Source organism: Pholcus phalangioides, unplaced genomic scaffold (assembly GCF_987345545.1).
Source record: "Pholcus phalangioides strain wild (caught in Gottingen) unplaced genomic scaffold, Ppha-v1.0 ptg000010l_1, whole genome shotgun sequence".
NCBI classification, from domain to species: domain Eukaryota; kingdom Metazoa; phylum Arthropoda; class Arachnida; order Araneae; family Pholcidae; genus Pholcus; species Pholcus phalangioides.
In genome coordinates, this window is record NW_028301603.1 from 20294550 (window position 1) to 20316518 (window position 21969).

A 21969-nucleotide genomic window follows, 5' to 3' on the forward strand; every position below is an offset into this window, starting at 1 on the left:
TCTCAGCGACGAATTCCGTAGTTTCTAATGCTGGCTGAAATAACCAACTAATTGTTTCGAAATCTTTTTTTTTTTCTCTTTGTATGTTCTAGTCATGAATATCAAGTAGAAATAACTTAGAGTTTTGTTGGTGTCACTGGTGCATATGTTACGGTAAAAGTCAGAAGGTTTTAAAACTTAGGTTTTACCAAGGCGAGTTGCTGAAAGCCTGAAATACACTTGTAAATGTTTTCATTTCAGAGATTTACCAAGTCGAAGCCTGTTTTTAATGAATAAATCAATCATGAACTTATTAGTTCTTTATCAATTAATAATTTTAATTTAATAATTATAACAAATTAATAAACAAATAAATTAATTCCTTGCTATGAACTTATTCATTTCTGCCATTAACAATTTGTTAAAATTATTTCCTTACACTAATTATAAATTATTATTTATTAATTATCTAATTAATATACTGTGACCAATAACGAACATAACGATCAATGGTCAATTGATTCACTGAAAACAGGTTTTAACTGTTCAAATTAATTTTTTCGAAATATGAAGTTTAAACTAATTAAATAATGATAATTGGGCATTATTTCGCTAGCAGTCAGTTTTAGATGTTTGATTAATTCAATAGTTAATAATTAAGTTATTATAATTATTGAATTATTATACTTAAATATAATAATGAGTCCAGAACTAATAAGTTCATAATGGTTAATTTATCCATTAAAAACATACACTGACTTGATAAAAGCTCGAACTTATATATATATACAAGCATATTTCAGGCTTTTAACCAACTCACCTTGGTAAAACCTAGCTTTTACCATAACATACATGTATTACCATACTTTTTAATTTTGACGCTCAAAAAAAAAAAGGTGACTAACAAAATGACGGTATATGCTGTTGTGTTTTGAGAAATTAAAAAAATCGCTCCATTCCATCATTTTGTATTCCACTAACTTCAGCTCTCAAGACTTGGGACTCCAGAAATTACTTTTTTCTAAAGAAGTTGCACAAAGCGAACACATTGATTGATGTGTCCCTTGGATTACATTCCATTAGTCATCAATACTGTCTGCAATCTCTATGCTACAAGGTCGAGGACGGCATCCCGGCGACCAGTCCAGTAAAAGAATATTTAAAACTGACTAGTGTACAATGCCATGCCCAGGTGGTTTCCGAACAGACAAAAAAAAGTCTGAAGAACTGAAAGCTATGACTTCCTTTGTCAGGATGTGAATCAACTTTGTGTTAATTGTTCTTCTCTTTGTACGAGAAAAAAAGCTGAACACAATCGTGAATGAAAGTTTTCCTTGCAGATTATTTCACACAAACTAATTTCCAACAAATATGCAAAATAATATAATGTGGGGGGGACGATGACACATTTTTGGCTCGGCACCCTGGGGCATCACCCAGTTGCCCCAGCCTAGTTACAGCCCTGAATACAGCGCAATACATGTGCTATTACAATTAACAATACAGCACAATACTCGATGTATACATAAGCAATGCACCATGCAGTGCATTACAATTGGCAATACAGCATAATTTGTGATGCATCACAATCAAAGCACTACAATACACAATGGAGCACCACTATGATACGCTATAGAATAGAATGCAATGCACCACAATGCCCAAGAGAGCACAATACATGATGGATAGCAATATGCAATGCAACAACATTGACAATAAAGTACAATACAGTGTGCACTGCAATCAATAATACAGCACAATCCACGATGGATGACAATAAGCAATACAGCACAAGACTGGATGTATCACAATTAATGCACTGCAATACCCAAGATGAAACAACATATGATGTGCAGCTATCGGCAGTATAGCACACTATGTGATGATGTACACTAAAGCACAATATGTGATGCACCACCATCGGTAATATAGCATAATATGGAATGCACTATAATATTCAAGAGAGCATGATACGGAATGCACTATAATATTCAAGAGAGCACGATACGGAATGCAGAACAATATGCAATGCACAACAATATGCAATGCACCATCATCTGCAATACAGCATGATATGCAAAGCATCACAATATGCAATACAGTGCATTATATGCAGCACCACAATACACAACATACTATGCAATCCAATAGAGCGCAATACATGTTACCATTGGTGTAGCCAAGATTATAGTGTTATTTTGCTGGAAAAAAACGTAAACCCCCCCTTTTTTAGAAAATTCTGCAAACACCTATGCATGCTACCCCCTATGCAATATAGCACAATACTTGATACTTCTCAATCAGCAGTGTCACATAATATGCAATGCAGTGTAACATGCAATGGACTAGAATGTCCAATGCTGCGTAATGCTCAATATACAATATAAGAAAAAAATGTCAAACAAATGTGCATTGCAATATGCCTAATAAACAATACAGCATGATCAACATGTTTACAAGCTTTGATCTCTCGTGCACATTTTTTGAAATACGGACACAGTGGCCCCTCTATTGTGTGGTTGGATATTAAAAAGGCACTTTATGTTTATTATTCAAAGCAGGTGATTTTATGTTATAGACTAGATATTGCTGCGATATATGGGTTCATAAAAACAAGTGTCGAAGCTATACTGTATTTAACCTGAGGAAGTTTGCTGAGATTTTCACTCGTGCTGCGAAATATTTCACTTCCTGCTCAAAACTGAGAGAGGTCAAAGTTTCTGATCTTGTTTAGCTGGTAGTGGCCTGGCACAGCCATCTTAATCAGTGACAATAAGGATCTCAAAGCATTAGTAAACCTAGTGAGTTGTTCTGAATTAAAATGGGCATTGTAACATTTATTATGGATGTAGCATATATCTGAATGAAAAATTTATTAATATGAATTTCTTTTAAAATATATTAGAATTAAGCTTTGTTTTATGTGATATTCATGTCTGTCAATTTTATATTATAGAACCTGACTGTACTGGGCCGACGGAAGAATGGCAGTATTAATCCAGGATGATGTGCAGAGACAGGCGAATTGCATAGTCTTCGAATATCGTCCTATATTTTATGGGACAAATTTTCCGTATTATTCAGCTCTTGGCAAGGGCTTGTTGCTATTCCCCACTACTATCACCACTGAAGCCTGAGCAAAAGCAGATATCTTCAGCTGTGAACGAAGCAAAGGAAAACACCTTTGGAGGAGACATCTTTGGATTCAAATGAAGCAATGGTAGGCATCTTCAGCTGTAAATGGAGTGGAGGCAGGCATCTTTGCCTGCAAATGTAGCCGACAGATAACTTCAGCTGCTCAGTGGCCTTATGTACTCAATTAAAGAATAGATGTTAAAATGGTGCCGTATAGACGATTGTCGCGTGGAAGACACAATGTAATATTGTTTTTGAATAGACCGCACCGTTTAGGCAATTGTCGCGTGGCGGACATAATGTTAAATAATTTTTTAGTAGACTGGGCCGTTTAGGCAATTGTCACTTGAAAGACACAATGTAATATTGTTTTTGAATAGACCGCACCGTTTAGGCAATTGTCGCGTGGCAGACATAATGTAATATTGTTTTTGACTAGACCCTGCTGTTTATGCAATTGTCACGTGGCAGACATAATGCAATATTGTTTTTGCACAGACCGTGCCATTCAGGCAATTGTCGCGTAGCAGACACAATGTAATATTGTTTTCGAGTAGACCGCACATTTAGGTAATTGTCGCGTGGCGTACATAACTCTTTAATGTTTTTTTTGTTAATTTTTTATCTTTCTAGGTATATTCTGAATGGGAATGGTGGATTTTCTTAAGGGCTGCCACTACAATAACTATCTGATTATGCATGGAGTTGCGGGGCAAGCTGGGGTAAGAACTTCTCCATCTGGTTGATATATTTCATGGATGTGATTATATATATATATATAGAGAGAGAGAGAGAGCAGCACTTTTCACGAAACAATATATTCTTTCTGTTTTGGGTGCTTTGCATGTTGTGCTGGCAAGAGGGAGTCTAAAAGGAGAAAGGGAACGATTAACTCAGGCTATTATACTAGTTTTGGCATGTCTGGAAAAACCCAAGGATACTGATGATGTCTTCTATTTTTTAAATTAGAATATATTTAAATAATACAGTAAAACTTCAACTAACCATCAGTTTCTGCTATCCGTCATCATCTAAACAATACGTGAGTATCCACAAACAGACATCTTTGAAATTGTCTGCTGATCACTTTTACACTCTTGTGTATAAAGCTGGAAGTGACTATTTGCCAGTGTTGGAGGAGTTTATTGATCTAGTGAGCCACAAACCCATCACTAACCAGTCGCTATTATGTTACATACTAGTCTCAGTTGTGACAGAGTAGCCTGTGTGTTCGAATGTTTCGTTTCGGTTGTAATGTGACAAAATGGATGAAGGCTTTGAAATTTTGAATGATGAAATTGTTTTTAGTGTCACTACTATTGAAGAAATTGATGGTGATGAATTCTCTCTTGAGGCCTCCGGGCCATGCATTAAGATGGTCCTGCCTCCAATGATGTCTGAACCAGTGAAGATGCTCTGATCTGCCATTATATCGTCCACAACTACAAGATCTGGTAGATATGTGACATCTGCTGCTCCTCGGACATTTCGATACATAACAATGTAGTCCAGATATTGTACTATGTCGGGACAACCGTTTTATGGATTAGGTTTACTGCAAATTATTTACATTAATGGTGTATTGATAGAGTATTATTGTTTCAACACCTCATAGATGTACAGATAATGTGAAAAATAATTTGTTTAACAAAATCAATAGATTACCCGTATCCAGGGCTTGGTGTTTTAACTTCAGTGGGTCCTCAACAAAACAAAAAAGTAGTGGATTCTCCCTCCAACTGGAGTCAAATAATTTGTCAAGTCAATGAATATATGTTTAGATTTAGTGATAAAGAGAAAGACCCTAAAATCATGAGGTTCACTGCAAATGCCCCATTTGCCAATGTGGAAATTGGGGCTGCACCCATATAATAATACATTGTAAACTATTTTGGCTATCTCCAAGAATTTTTGTGATGAGTTACCACTGCTAAGTGGTAAAACTTAATTGGTAAGAGTTCAACTAGGAAAACGGGTCGTACTAAGTGGGAAAACATTTTGAGTAGAAGCAGGATCGGGCCACAACTAGGGAAAAGCAGATGGGTTTGTTGTGCAGAGTAGAAAGGGGCACACATTTCCCCTTTAACCTCTCATACAGCATTACAAGGAGGGTGCTGAAATACGAGCCCTGACTGATCATTTACTTATAGTTGTGACCATAAACAGCATATTTTTTTTTATTTGACTTCTAATTTCCTGATGAAATGAAAAATAACATGTCTTGTCCATTGCACAAAGTTGAAATCGGCTTTCTGGTTCAATAATTCAATGTAAAAAACTAGAAATTACACATAAAATGTGAACTAACATGGAGCAAAAAGACTGTTTTAAGTTACAGAGCATATAATTTTCTGGAGGCTGCCGATTGTGTTTTTCTTGTCGAGTAATGTTATAGAACTATCAATTCCCCTAAATTGATGGGAAAGGTGAATTCAGCAACCTTCCTTGTTTGGGTACCAGAGCCGTCTATTCCCTCTCCTATTTGCAGTTTTGAGAGGGGGCAAAAAATTCTTTTGAAAAAATAAATTTCCAAAATCAGGCTTTTTTTAATTAAAACGTATTCTATTACGAATGTTTCAGTCGCTGGCTGGTGCAAAGATGAATTTAGGAAAAAAATGAAATTAAACTTATGCCCTCTCACTTGCTGGATGAGCGTACTAGACCACTACACTACAAAGGCAACTGAACCTCTTTTGTTAGAGCTTATGTGCACTCAGGCAGCAAGAGTGAGTGGACTTTGAATTTACTTTCCTACATTCATCTTAGCATCAGCCAGCTAATTTAAAACATTTGTATTAATAGTAGAGAGTGACGTCATCTATGGAGGTATTCCATTTGAAGGAATGGAAGGAATTTCCCTATGGAGGCATTTTCTACTCTATTGTTTATTTTATTTGTGTTTATTATATTAAAATTGTATATGCATTTTAGGAAATACACAATTTTCTGTGGATGTCATTGGAAAAGGATAAGAATCGGGCTGTTGGCAGCTAAGAAATTCCTAGAAAAGAATAGAAAGCAGCACTCAAAGCTAATCTTGACGATCAAGAGTGTGAAGTACAAAAGGCAAAGGAGCAGAGCAAACCTGTTCAAAGTAAAGCTGTTGCTACCAATGATGCTTTCTGGTTCTCAGTTTGTCTGTTCACGAAAGATTCAAACAAAACTGTGTTTTAGGCCACAAATTACTTAGGACCTGCTCAGAAGCCAAAGTGTACAAGGTGCAGCGTAAAGATGAAACGGTGAGTGAAAACTATTGATCTTGGGGAAAAAAAAACATTTTGAAGAAGAGATTAAAGAGTGAAATTTATGTCTGTCCCCCTTTAATTCGGTTTTCAGGGCATTAGACCCACTCGCTCCCTCCCTAGTTGCGACCCTGCATGGAGACGGGGGGGGGGGAAATGTTTATGAGTGAATATTTGGTGAATTTTTAAGTACTCACATATCAAAGATGAAAATATTGTACTCTCAGTATATATATCGAGAGAGACTTGTAAAATTAAGAACTGATGTTGGTATTTGCTTTCAGAGGCTGAATATTTATGTACCATTTATGCAATTTCTTTTTAATTGAAAGTGTGTAGATTTTTTTTATTTTCATCTATTAGTTTTGATAGGAACTTTCGAAGCTTGTGATATGCATAGAAGCATAAATCAGATGTAACAGGGCTGTCCTTCAAAGATGTGGGACCCCTTTTCACAATACGAATAGCAACCAAGCAGTCCAAAGAATTCTCAAGAAGAATGGAATTATTCACAGGTTTACTGCACCGTATACTCCTGAACAAAATGGAAGTAGCGAACTTGAGAAAAGAACTCTTGTTGAGATGGCAAGAACTCTCAAGTACTCCAACAAAGAAATGAGCTTCCTGGCTTTCCTATGGACCGAGTTTATCAATACTTCTCAGCTTATATTTTGAACAGGACTGGAAAATTTTCGGTTCACAATGTAAGTCATTTGAGCTATGGATGAAAAAGAAGCCTTCAATAAGGCATTGGGTGAGTCTGTTATGCTCATATCCCAACTCAAAGATGATGGATAAGAAAGCAACAAAGGTTTATCTTACAGATACAATGGAGATGAGATAGATATCGCATCTATATCAAAGACAGGCAGACATTAATTTGATGTCGTGATGTGGTATTTCAAGAGAAGCCATTGCAGATTGAAAATACAGTGACATTTCCAATCGAAAGAAATGATCAAAATGAACTTTCAAATGAGGGAAAGTATACCAATGATGAAGAATCGGAGAAAGATAGCTGTTGCTCAGAAGATGAAAATGAAGATAAAGAGGCTGAAATAAACGTCAGCTCAGGAACAGAAATGAGTTGGAAAAGCCGGTTTGAAAACTACATTATGTTGGCAGATGTCTTCATGGCTGTACCAGGCCATTTTATAAGAAATTTGGACTGGTGGGGCACTAGGAAAAAAGGGCACTCAAAGCGGAATAAGTTCCAGTGTGTTCGTACAAATGATATAGCAGGCAAAAATTTCAAATTTTAATAAAAATATTAAGAAATTATTAATTACTAAAATATTGACTAATAAAATTATTAATTATTAAAATCATTAATTAATTATAACTGTAAATTTTGCTAATGATTCAATTTTTTAAATGAATACTCTATTAATATTATTAATTAATCAAAACTATTACATTTATTTCATACTGATATCCAAAGGAACAAAAAAACTATTTTCATGATTCACCATCGGTAGCAAGTAGAACAGTACAAAAACTAGATTCAGTCACCACGGCTATATAAGCTCCATTCCACAAGGAGTGTGGCCAGTTGAGTTATAAGTCCCATTGACTTGAATATTAATGATATGATATACTAGAGAAGAAAATGGAGCAAACATTGCATAACATGTGCAAAACAGGGAGGGCGGAGATGTAAAACAGGGAGAGTGGAGATGTAAAACTTAAAAAAAAAAATCACAGCAAGAAATCTAGCAGAAGTTTACAGGGCGTGCTGCAATCAAAAATTATGCACAATGGGGATAATGACACAATAACCATTGATTCAAAACCATACCTCTGATCAAAGAGAAACCATACTAGTAAACTATCTGAATAAGCATCAAAAGCGAGCTTAATAAGAAATCCTAATACTTCTGCCGAATGTTTATGGAATTGTTTCATCCATGTATGTTTTGTGGAACCTTTCTTCCATTCTTTCTCCAGTTCATGATGTTCTGTGACTTTCTTGTGGATCTCTGACTTAAGATGTTCAATTACCAGTTTCAATTTTTCTTTAGAATCAGTTCGAATTCCTTCAGCTATGGGTACCATACCATTTCGAGAGTGTTTTTCGGCTATATATTCGTATTCGTGGCATATGTTACACACAACGTAAATATGATTTCGTTTGTTTCCCGTTTTTTTCAATTCGGTCAAATATGAATTGTTTCTTAGTAGCCATTTCAGATCTAGTTTCATTCCTCATCACCACTCATCTTCATCTGATTTTTGTAGCTCCTGCGATACAGTTTGAAGACAACTAGAAGTAACAGAGGCAGTGCCGTCTTAAGGCATGGGCCCACCCAGCACCTCACAAAAAGGGGATCTGGTTGAGATTTTCGAAAATTTGCCTGGTAAGGCCTTAGAAAAATCATTTGGCCCAGGGGCCCATGATGTTCTTAAGATGGCCCTGAACAGGGGTCGATACAATTGAAACAACCGCGTTGGTTGATTGGTTCTGTAGATTTTGTTCTGATGACGTAGATTTATTTTCGAAAAAATATGAAATTTTTCGGCATTTAGAAGCACAGTCTACAAAATCTGCAGATCACTTTTTTTGATATCGTTTGGATGATGGCATTATTCTAGAGTCAGAGCTACCATTCTTTAATCCTATGAAATGAAATTGTGTTTTATTTCAAAAAGCCCAAAATAATATGTTGTGTGTATGGTGGGATTTATATTATCAAGAGAAGAGCTTATATGTATACATAATCGCCTAGAATTGGTGTGTTAAATAAGTTATAACAAACTGCAGTACCAGTAGTGACTTGTGGTCATGTTGCAGAGTTGTGAAACTACTTTTTTTCAACGAATGATAAAAAATCAATAAAATGAGAGTAAAAAAATTCTCAAGCTGTTGATGATAATACAGTAACAAGTACTCTAAACCAACGGTTCTTAACCTTTTTTGACTCACGGAGCCCTTTCTGGTATATAATTTCTGAGAAGGAACCCCGTAGGCCTACTTTTCATTCATTCATCAAAGTTACTGATTTAATATTATTATTCAAAAATACTTATAATTATTTTTCCGAATTTACTGTTTTTTGCATTTTTCTCGAGCTGCCATGGAGCCCTAAAAGCTCCCTGGAGCACTGGTTGAGAACCACTGCTCTAAACAATCTTAGTTTTTCTTTTACTTCTTTCTTTGTGGATATTATTAGATATGCAGAGAAAAATCCTTTTTGATAACATTTTGCCGAACGTGACAGTTGTAATTGTTAAAAAGAAGTGATTTATTATACTATTTTAATTTATTCTCCCTCTACCTGTGTCACAATTAAGAGGGAACAAGCGGGTCTAGTGTTCCGGTTACTAGACTTGAGAGGACACGAAATTCACCCTTTAATTACTCTTTTTTACAATAAACGAGTCAAGTGCCAAAATGTGTGTTTTCCCCAGCTTACAAAGTATTTAGTTGCGGCCCGCTCTCAACCACTGCTTTCTATGCACATCCCTGTTCTATGTATATGTAATAATAAATATGATAAATCCGCTAAATATGCATAATCGCAAACCATTTCGGTAGGTTTGATAAATTTTGTTCATATATTGCAAGTTTATAACATTTACATATGCCCCCCCCCCCGGACCTGCGGTGTATAGACCTGCGCATATATATATATATTCTATAGGATGGATGGTATTGCTCCTTGTCGGGGAGAGAACAGTGGGACTTACCAATAGAGCATTAGAAACTACGAATACAGTATATCAGGGGTTCAAAGTGTGGGTTGTGATCCTCTGGGGTGGTGGGGGGGGGAGATCTCGTAAGATAATTTCCAGAATAAAAACACATTTGACAAAATATTTATTTTGATCAGGGAAACTAGTGGCTGAGGTCATTTAAGGGCCCACCAACAATAGATATTGTTAGGGAGCTGCTGCTGCCCCCCCCCCCACCAATAATTTAGGAAAAAAACAATGCAATTTATCCCCCCTTTTGCGTACCCGATTGAGTCTCGTAGTATATACAGGACGACCAGTAACTTTCAACCCCTCTCCCAATCTTTTCATGTTAAAAAAAGGCCTGAATTTTACAGACAGTACATTTTGGAAGAAAGCCATGGACTCTGAAATGAATTCCTTAAGAGAAAATTGTACATGGATTCTACAGCCATTACCTAAAGGATCGAAAGCTATACCTTGTAAGTGGGTGTATTGTATCAAGAAGATTCCAGATGGTATTATATAATAGTATAAAGCGGGACTTGTAATCAAAGGATTCAGTCAACATCATGGTATTGATTACAATCAAACCTTCAGTCCGGTAACCAAGTTAGAAACAATACGCTCGATAATCAGTATTGCAGCAAGTGAGATATTACATTTGACTGAATTTGATGTGTCAACAGTATTTTTGTATGGTAATCTAGGAGAAACCATCTACACGCAACAACCTGAGGGGTATAATGATCGGGTTTTGGAGACTTTTTGTTCAGAGTGATGGAGGTTTTTGTTGAAGCTGATTTTTGTTTTTACATCAGAGATCATAACAACAGAAAATTACTTCTAGCTTTATATGGTGATGATGGCCTAGTCACAGCAACTGATCCGCAAGAAGCTGAAGATTTCATTAACAGTTGAAAATGAAATTTAAAGTTATCAGTAAACCAGCATTATACTTCTTAGGATTGAAAATTGAAAAGTTTTCTTATGGAAACATCATAATTAGCCAACACACACACACACACACAAGCATATGCAAGAAAATGCTGAAAAATTTGGTATGGAAAATTGTAGACCAGTTCATACACCTATTTTGAAAGTGCCATCAGAGGAAAATGGTCTTGAATCACAAGCAGATGAATCATTTCTTTACAGAGAAGTAGTCGGAGCTATCATGTATCTTATGGTATTCACCAGACCCGACCTAGCATACAGTGTAGGCAGGGCCGGTCTTAGACCAAGTGGCACCTTTTGACATTTTATATGAATACCACGCCACAACAGGCAAAATGCCCAACGAGGTGGCTGAGAAAAATATGGAAGTCATACATTTCAAAAATACAGCAACCCAATTAAAAATGCAATTAATAAAAATTATAAACAATATATACACGGGATAAAATATTATACAATGCCCATAAAGAATACTTATGGTTGTCTTATTCTAAGTATGGATAGCTTCTCAACATGTTTATCGTATTTCTTTTTAAACGTGTCAATTGTGTTACAATTTACTACCTCCGGGGGTAAGCTATTCCATTTATTAACAACCCTATTAGAGAAAAATTCCCTGCGACACAATAACCTTGCATTGTCCCTCACCAATCGATACTGGTGTCCCCTTGTAAAAGCAGTCAATTGGCGGTGTACTAAAAGTTCATGGTCCATTCTATCCATCCCATTGAAAATTTTGAATTGAACACTTCGATCATATCTCCACGACACCTGCGTTCATCCAATGTAAACATATTCAAAAAATGAAGTGTCTCTTCAGAATTCAAGCCCCGTGTGCCAATAAGGACACGCGTAGCTCTTCTCTGCACCCCTTCAATCAAGTCTATGTCCCTCTTTAGGTATGGTCTCTGAAACCTTACTGCATACTCCAGTCCCGGACGAACTAAGCCTCGAAAAAGCGGAAGAATTATTACTTTAGGAGAACGCGAAGAGACCAAGCATTCTTGACCAAAGAGCTTTAGCGCTACTTTGATTTTTATCAATCCAAAATTTTTGTACAGGTTGCTCTGTTAATGGACCGAAAAACTTAGAGGGTTGTTAGTAGACGTTATAGATAGGGTGACCATACGTCCCGTATTTCCCGGGACAGTCCCGGCATTTTCTGTTTTTTTGGTCGTCCCGACTTTTTGGCAAAAGTGTCCCGGTTTTTCCCGTATTTTACACGAAGCCTACATGAATATTTACTCTTTATTGAAGTTAAAGATTGACATTATTTTTCAACTCATAAATTATTTTATGATAATTACAACTATAAATAAGAATATTAATCTCCCACATTCGTCTTGGTGAACGTTTTTCTTCGTGGAATTCATTTTAATCCACTTCAATTTGCAGTAATAGTTCATTTCCCACCATTTTGATTTTTCTGTAATTTCAACAATATTTGGCAACTTTGGTTTTGGCGTCATTTTTGGCGATAGTTGGCGGTGTCCCTTATTTTCCCGTATTTGGAATCTTAATGTCCCGTATTTCTCTCGAGGAAATATGGTCAGTCTAGTTAGAGGAAAAAAATTTCAATGGAACATGGTGTCGCAATTTTTTTAGAGGGCGAAAATCCCCCAAAAAAACGCAGGTTTCGACGTCACGCTGGAACGACAAAAAAAAAAGTACAATAACTACAAAAAGATTTATTTGATTAATTATTACAAGAGTTGTTGGAAGTGGCTGCCGCTGACGTCATTGCACAGTCAACAAAGACGTAAAACCGATTCCCGAATGCGCTCGAAGATATCAGGTATATAACTGCTACACGTGCTTACTACCGCAATAGCGCTAATTTACGTCGTCCGCAGCGCGTGATCCTACTTCTGCGCATGAGCTTCACGACGTTGCTTACGTCAGATATGGTGAACGAACGCATTCAGCGATCAACTGACATCCACCTTTCGTCTCCTGGACTCGTTTGCATGCGTTTTTTGCGATTTTCACCCTCTTAACGTGGTTTGCATGTTCCATTGCAATTTTTGTTGTTCTTGATGCCTACCAACAACCCTATGAGTTCGTCGGTCCATTAACAGAACACCCTGTACATTTGAATGAAAAGTATATTTGAATTTCATTTAAAATTAAAATTTGTTTTTTCGTGATATTCATGATGGGCAACTTATATTTTAGAACGTAACAGAGTACTGGATTCATACCGGGATGTAAGGATGTCCGTATTCGTCCAGGCAACTATACTTGGCAAGGGCGATCGTTCCTGTTCCCCCAAACAAGCCCACCCGAGCAAAGACATTTTCATCTGTGAATGAAGCCGAGGCAAATATTTTCAGCTGCGAATGGAGCGAAGGCAGACATATTTGAATGTAGTGGCAGTAGAGGCATTTACAGCTGTGAATAGAATGGAAGCAAGCATATTTATTCGGCTCGTGAGAGAGGCGATTGGCTGCTGCTGGATCCAACTTCACTGAGGCTACAGCGCTCAATACAAAGAAATGCTTAACAGCAGTATATACGTAACCGTGCCGTATATGTAAAAGTTTGAGTAGACCGCGCCAATTAGGCAATTGTCGCGTGGCGGACATTTCTGATAATTTTAGTAGCCCGCGCCATTTAGGCGATTGTCGCGTAGCGGACATAATGTTTCTTTTTTTAATTTCATTTTTCTTTCCAGGCGTTAGCTGCAGCGGTACGGGTGGATTAGCTTACGAACAACGATGCTAAATTCCATTAGGATGTCCCGCTTATAAAGTTTATCACTACGCGATCGGACGCGTAGGGATCAAATCTGAGCTTCGCGTTAGAAAACTACGGTTCGCGATGCTTTGTTGGTGTGCATCAACTCGGGTGCTTAACTGTTTCGTCATAGAGATTCCACGTTTACGCTCGCGATGGGTGCAACCCGGGCCTCGCGTTATAAGGTGCAACAATCACCACCTAGAGAGAGAAGGCCTTCGCACTCTGCTTGTGACGTCAAGTAAGTAGTCCATTTTCCCTCAGAATATTCAGAGGGAAAAAAATTCCCTGCGCGGTCATCATTGCGAGGAAAAGAAATGATCGGGCTCAGAATTGGCAATTTCTATGCCCCACATCCAATCACTATGCGGTATTTGTGAGTCAATCAGGTATATTCTTCGCCAAAATAAGGATGCCGTGTTTCAAAATGTGGCAAACTTGCTAGGTTGTCTGAATGACGCTTACGGCCAACACCAGAGTTGCCAGATTGGCGGTTTTCCCGCCAAATTGGGCTGGTTTGAAAACGGTTCGGCGGGAAATTTTTGACTTTGGCGGGTGGCGGGTTTTTGGGCGGTTTTTCCAAAATTGTGTTCATGGTGAATTTCTCCCTATTTTTCGTTGCTAGCAAGCAAAGTTTTTCTTTTTCACTTCGGTCCCCACCTCATGTGTTTGCTTCCTGACAAGGCAGAGGGGATGGGGGGGGGGCATCTCACCCAACTATGGAAAGCCAGAACTTTCAACCATAATGCCTTTGCCACCCAATAATTGAAGGGACCGTAAAACAAAAACTTGGGAACTGTCCTAGGCTCTAGATAGTAGTTTTCAACCTTTATGATACCACGGCCGGTTATCATATATCCAGTGTAGTATAAGGGAAGTAGTATGTTGTATATGCAATGACTATAAGGGAAATAGGAGACTTCAGTGACCTCACGAGCTTCGCACGGAGGCCTTCTGCTATAGAAGGTGTTGCTCTGACCCGACGGTTGGGAAACACAGTATCTAGACCACAGAAGCCTGTGAAAGAAACCGTAGCCTTCACAAGCGTGGAGCTGGCAGAGCTCAAGCCCAGGAACCAGTTCTGTCTTAACGCATGGGCCCACCAGGGCATGGCTCGGGGGCCTCAAGAGAAGAGGCCTCAGAAAAACTAGAGGTGGTTGTATTTTTCGGGGATTTTCCATGTAGGGAATCAGAAAAATCACTTGGCTCTCGGGGCCCTGGATGCTCTTAAAACGAACCCAGAAGAGTAGACAAGAAGACAACTCTCTTCTTAAATTTTTTGTTTACTAGACCGTGAAAAATCTGGTCTGGGATTTAAAGCCCATACCTAATTTTTAAAATCATTGTACCAAATGTCGTAGGCACCTATGTACAATTTGAGGCAGTGTCGTCTTGACGCATTGGCAAACCCGGGCACGTCACGGAGGCCTTGAATGAAGAGCGGTGGGGGAAGGGGGGGGGATAATGAGATATGGTTAAGATTTGCCACATTAAGCATGTGAATTGGTAAGTAGGCAATTGCAGTCTGGATAGAGGGCTGAGAAAAATCAATTTGCCCGGAGGCCCATGATGCTTTTAAGACGGCCTCTACTCCAGGCCATCTCTGGGCCGTTTTTCCAGGAGAGAAAATGTGTAGCCCTGACTTTCGCAACTTTTCGAAGAAATCAATTTATTCTGTAAATACCCCCCCCCATATTTTTACGGAAAAGGGGGGGGGGGGGTTACTGGACTATAATAAGAAAAGCTATAAACCACACATTTCCAGACTAGAATATCGCCAAACTGTAGCTCGCTTGTTGCTTCATAGATGGCAGCACAAGTTCAAATATTTTGGGCTACTTTTTGGCTACTTTTGAAGAGGATTTTGGCTGGAAATTTTTTAAGGACCTGGCAACTCTGGCCAACACTGCAGAGGCCTATCTCTAGATGGTGATGGTGCAACCCGGGCCTCGCGTTATAAAGGTCCCAATTCTAGCGTGGGGGTGCAACCCCGACCTCGCGTCTCTGCTCGCGTGGGGTGCAACCCGAGCCTCGCCTCATAAAAAAAAAAGTCCCACGTTTCCGCTCGCGTGGGTTGCAACCCGGGCCTCGCGTTATAAAGGTCCCACGTTTCCGCTCGCGTGGGGTGCAACCCGGGCCTCGCGTTATAAAGGTCCCACGTATCCGCTCGGGTGGGGTGCAACCCGGGCCTCGCGTTATAAAGGTCCCACGTATCGCGTGGGGTGCAACCCGGGCCTCGCGTTATAAAGGTCCCACGTATCGCGTGGGGTGCAACCCGGGCCTCGCGTTATAAAGGTCCCGACGTATCGCGTGGGGTGCAACCCGGGCCTCGCGTTATAAAGGTCCCGACATCTCGCGTGGGGGTGCAACCCGGTCCTCGCGTTATAAAGGTCCTACGTTTCCGCTCAAGTGGGGTGAAACCCGGACCTCGCGTTATAAAGGTCCCACTTATCGCGTGGGGTGCAACCCGGGCCTGGCGTCATAAACGTCCGTCGTTTCGGATCGCGTGGGGTGCAACCCGGGCCTCGCGTTATAAAGGTCCCACGTTTACGCTCGCGTGGGGTGCAACCCGGTCCTCTCGTCATAAACGTCCCACTTATCGCGTGGGGTTCAACCCGGGCCTCTCGTCATAAATGTCCGTTGTTTCGGATCGTGTGGGGTGCAACCCGGACCCCGCGTTATAAAGGTTCCACGTTTCCGCTCGCGTGGGGTGCAACCCGGGCCTCGTCATAAACGTCCGTTGTTTCGGATCGCGTTATAAAGGTCCCACGTTTCCGCTCGCGTGGGGTGCAACCCGGGCCTCGCGTTATAAAGGTCCTATCGTCATAAACGTCCCACTTATCGCGTGGGGTTCAACCCGGGCCTCTCGTCATAAATGTCCGTTGTTTCGGATCGCGTGGGGTGCAACCCGTGCCTCGCGTTATAAAGGTACCACGTTTCCGCTCGCGTGGGGTGCAACCCGGGCCTCGCGTTATAAAGGTCCCACGTATCGCGTGGGGGTGCAACCCGGTCCTATCGTCATAAACGTCCCACTTATCGCGTGGGGTTCAACCCGGGCCTCTCGTCATAAATGTCCGTTGTTTCGGATCGCGTGGGGTGCAACCCGTGCCTCGCGTTATAAAGGTCCCACTTATCGCGTGGTGCGAGCCATATGTTATCAGAAACAGTTATGAAAAAGTGAAATTGAAAGAAAATATATTCAAGACTTAAATTTCGAAGCTGAAGAATATAATAAATCTGATAACAAATAGGGAAGCCTACCCCCACCTCCTCGTGGTTCGCGCCGGGCGACCTTGTGTCGGCAAACGGGGGAAGGTTGGCATAGTCGGAACAACAGTTCACCCGACGAAACTGAAGACGTCAAACGCAGGAAGTAGTATGAGCAGTGAGGTCTCTGAACTTGGAACTCAAGTAAGAGCAATAAGTAGTGTCAGGAAATTAGAAGAGGGAATTCAATCCCTGGGACATATATCTAAGGTGACAAAGGACGCTATGAAAGGGAAGATAGACGAAATACTGGTCGAATTTCGAAAAGTTGCCAAGAGCTACGATGAGCGGACTAAGATAAGGGAATTGCGGAAAGTGCGAAGTCACTTGATCCAACAAGTAAATGATCTGGAATTTGAGAAACAAATAGAACTAGAGAATATTTTAAAAGACGAAAACAAGAAAAGAGACGAATCTTAGAATTAGAGATTCTTCTTGAAGAAAGAAGTAGATTAGTGAAATACAAAATCAGTTAACTAAAGTAAAATGCAGGTGCTTCATATTGAAATTGATTATATCAGTAAAGATCAATATAATAAAGTTATACAGGAATGTAATGAGAAATTTCGATGCCAATTTGGATAAGATGAAGAAAGCTATACACTTAGCGAAAGTGGATAATGAAATTAAAATGTTATTAGACAGAGAAACGGAAGAAAATATAAGGACAAGAAATGAGTTGAAGAATAAAGAAAAAGGTTGAAGAATTGAGACATCTGAAGGAAGTACAGATAAGGAGAGATATGGCAGATAGTTTAGAAGAATCATTAGAAAAATCTGTGAGGGAAGAAATTGAACAATTTACTAATTATGGGGTAGAAAGCCAAGAAATAGATCTGGCTGAACTTTACAGTAGAAGGTTAACAACACAGCATGCTATTGACGAACTCCTGTGCATGGGAGAAATGGGTGAAAAAGGAATAGAAACTATAAAGAAAATTAGACGAGGAATAGACTAGACGATACACTTATGTTAGTATTTAAGAATATAGGAGATAAAGACCTCAGAATGCAGAGGGAAAGTAGTCCGAAGATAATAGAAGAAAGTCAGGTTAAACAAAAAGAGGAACAAATTAAGGAAGATACTCCAATAATTGGAAAGGGTGAAAAAGACAAGAACAGAAATATAATTCAGATAAAAACCTTGGAGCAAACAGAAAACATGATACAAACTTTGAAAAAGGATGTTAATCCAGTAAGAGAGAAAATTAATATAAAAGATCACCAAGCAAGGAGCAGTTATGGTGGAAGTAGAGAGTAATTAGGACATAGTGAAAATGCAAGAATGCTTGGGAAAAATGATTTAAGTGAAAGATATAAAGTTGACCAAATACAAGGAAGGGATCCAAAAATTATAATATATTCGGTGGATAAGATTGTTAAAGAATTGTTGGAAGCTGTAAAGAATAAAATAGGAGAAACAGATCAAGGATAAAACGCATAATATTTAAGTACGATTTGAGAAGAGGAAAGAATTGGATAACCGTAAACAGTGACGCATTTAAGAAAATTATGTATAGGGCAACCATATTTTGTGGTTTTTATCACAAATACGAAAACAAATGCAAAAGAGAGAAAAAAAAAGGACGCAATGTGAAAAATCGGGACAAAATACGGGAAAAAATAGAAATGTCCTGAAATACAGGACGTAGAATATGAAGATGCAAGAAAAACAAAATATAACTGAAGAAACAGTAGCAAAAACCAAAAAAATACAAATGTCCCGCTTTTTATGCAGCAAAATCAAAATGTCCCGGAATAACGGGACAAAAACTTTTTAATTAATGCAGTTACTATAACGCGTCAGGTGCAACCCGGGCCTCGCGTCATAAAGGTCTCACGTTTCCGCTCGCTTGGGGTGCAACCCGGGCCTCGCGTCGCAAATGTCCCACGTTTCCGCTTTCGTGGGGTACAACCCGGGCCTCGCGTTATCAAGGTCCCACTTCTCGCGTGGGGTGCATCCCGGGCCTCGCGTCATAAAGGTCTCGCGTTTCCGCTCGCGTGGGGTGCAACCCGGGCCTCACGTCATGAAAGTCCCACGTTTCCGCTCGCGTGGGGTGCATACCGGGCCTCACGTCGTAAAGGCCCCCACTTCTCGTGTGGGGTGCAACCCAAGCCTCCCGTCGTAAAGGTCTCACGTTTCCGCTTTCGTGGGGTACAACCCGGGCCTCGCGTTATAAAGGCCCCCACTTCTTGCGTGGGGTGCAACCCGGGCCTCGCGTTATCAAGGTTCCACTTCTCGCTGTGGGTGCAACCCGGGCCTTGCGTCGTAAACGACCCACTTATCACGTGGGGTGCAACTCGGGCCTCGCGTTATAAAGGTCCCACTTATTGTGCGAGGTGTAACCCGGGCCTCGCGTTACAAACGTCCCACTTAACGCGTCAGGTGCAACCCGGGCCTTGCGTCATAAACTCCCGAATTCTCGCATGGGGTGCAACCCGGCCCTCACGTCATAAAGGTCCCATTTCTCGCGTGGGGTGCAACCCGGGCCTCGCGCCATTAAGGTCCCACTTCTCGCGTGGGGTGTAACCCGGGCTTCACGTCATAAAGGCCCCAATTCTCACGTGGGGTGCAACCCGGGCCTCGCGTTATAAACGTCCCACTTAAGCAATTTTGCTTACTGTTGGGGATAATTGGCATTGTCCCGTATTTCGAAGCCCAATTTCCCGTATTTTTCTGAAAGAAATATGGTTGTGCTAGGTATATATCGTGTTGTGTGTATTGATACTTTTCTATCGTCGCGGGGGAGACGTTGTGTACCCCCTCTTGTAGAATATACACATACCTAAGACGGCTTTATAATGCTGATGTGAACAGGCCAATAAGTCATAGAATTGTATAATAGTGTTATAATAAATCTGCCTAGCCCACGATTTCACCTCCGAGCCTAATACATATATATATAAGACGTAGATTTTCTCTGGTTACCAACACTATGGGTTCCGATCCGATATGGTTTTAAAATAGGCAGCTAACAAGAATTTCAGCTTATTTTTACCCGATTACCTCACATGAATGAATGTCTAACTCTGAATGTCTAACACGTATTATATGGGAACAGTTGTCCTAAGGTTTGATGTTATCAGTTGATGAATATATAATAATCTCAAACAAAGAATATAATAGCTCTGGAAGAGTTTTATTGGTGAGCAAAGGCAGAAACGAGATTCACATTTGGCCCCTCAAAAACTATGGGGGTGCTCAACCTTTAGGAGAGTGCGGGCCTCTTAAGTAATCTGTAAATGTGCCGCGGGCGTGTGAACTGCCCCACAGGTTATTCAAAAGATCTGTAAAGGGGCTACAGGCCACTTGACTGTGCATGTGTGTGTAGCAGTACTACAGACTACTCAAGTGTTCTGTAATTGTGTCATGGGAAACTTAACTGATGTGGAACAGATGCGGGTAATTCAATGTATAAATATGTCACAGGTCACTTAAGTGATGTGGAACTGCACTGCAAATCACTTCGGTGATCTGTAAATGTGCCACGGGATGCAACTGTGGTGCGACTCTGTAAATGTGCCGCTAAATTCATTTTTGCAAAATTAGGTTAGAGGCAGGCCTAGAAGTGAAAATTTGAAGGAAAAAAAAAAAAAGAGTAGGAAAAATAGGAAAACCATTGACAAAAAAATAGGAGGGAAAAAACTGAATTCCCAAATAATCATGGCATTTAAAAATGTTGTGCCATTGAGATTCACACCTTATATATTTTAATTATAGTATTAACTATTGATATTTTGAAAGTTCTAACGAATTTAAAAAACTTTCATTTCCACAGAATGTGGTACCGAAAACAATGTAAACAGCAAAACTAAAAAGAAATTCATCAAATTTCTACTGTTACTTTAAAAGTCCAATTAATGATTGTGATCCATTTTCGCCCATGTTTTTGAGAGAAAGAAAAAACCTGTCTAGGTGAATAGAAATGTAGCATATGCATGCATAACCCATTGCCCATGGGCCGAATGTGGCCCCGGAGTCACCTGTTGAGGCCCACAGCTTCAAACATAATTTTGCAAAAAATTAACTAAGCGACACATTTCCAGATCATTCAAGAGAACCTGCAGCACAGTTTCAGGTCATTCAAGGGGCTCGGTCACAGTTCCTGATTACTCAAGTTACCTAAGCTGCTGTTCCACTTCACTTAAGTGACCTGTGGCACATTCCTAGATCACTAGAGTAACCTGCGATATTGTTCATCTACACTTAAGTGACTCACGGCAGAATTATAGACCACTCAAGTGACCCGTGTACATTTACACTTCATTCAAGTGACCCGTGGCACATTCTTTGGTGAGTAAATATGTCTCAGCATATTTACAGATCACTGCAGCACAGTTCCAGAGCACTCAATCGACCCATGAAATTTTTAAAGATCACTCAAGTAACCTGCACCACAGTTCCACAGTCTTTAAGTATGCTGCGGCACATTCCTAGATCATTTAGGTGACCCGTGGAAAATTTACAGATCACTGCGGCAGTTTCAGAGCACTCAATTGACCCAGAAATATTTACAGGTCAGCTTCAGTGATCCACGACACATTTCAAAATCAATGAAAAGGCCCACACACTACTGAAAGTTGAACACCCTTGATGTAACACCTCCTGGAGTTATTTTCTGAAGGGTAAAAAAAAGTGGGTTCTGTCTTCTCCCTCCTGTAAAACCAGACGTGCCTCAGCCTCTGTCACCTAAAGCCAGGTTTTCCTAGGAGCAGGTTTCTACACCGCGCGCAGCGTGAAAACGCTGATGGGTGGGAAAAACCTGATTCAGGTTTTAAGCCAATCAGCATTTTAAAGCTGCACACGGCACAGAAATTCTACTCCTAGGACGGGTTTTCCTAGAAGCCTTCTGGTGGAGTTGAGCGTCGTTCGTGTGCAGCGGGTTTCAGCGATCTTTTTATTTTCATGTTTTATTTCCCTTTTCTTCGAACCGGAGCATAAATCCCGATAGAATAGCTGACGTCAGGGTCATATACTATA

The 21969-nt window shown here is 39.9% G+C and overlaps 1 long non-coding RNA gene across 1 annotated transcript; it reads left to right on the forward strand.

Annotated features, from left to right (window-relative positions):
• The first annotated feature begins 3752 nt into the window (after positions 1-3752).
• Positions 3753-13259, forward strand: LOC149081083 (uncharacterized). The gene is made up of 3 exons (XR_016193351.1): positions 3753-3836; positions 6046-6353; positions 13161-13259. It is a non-coding gene; the product is annotated as an uncharacterized LOC149081083 (long non-coding RNA).
• The last annotated feature ends 8710 nt before the right edge of the window (positions 13260-21969 follow it).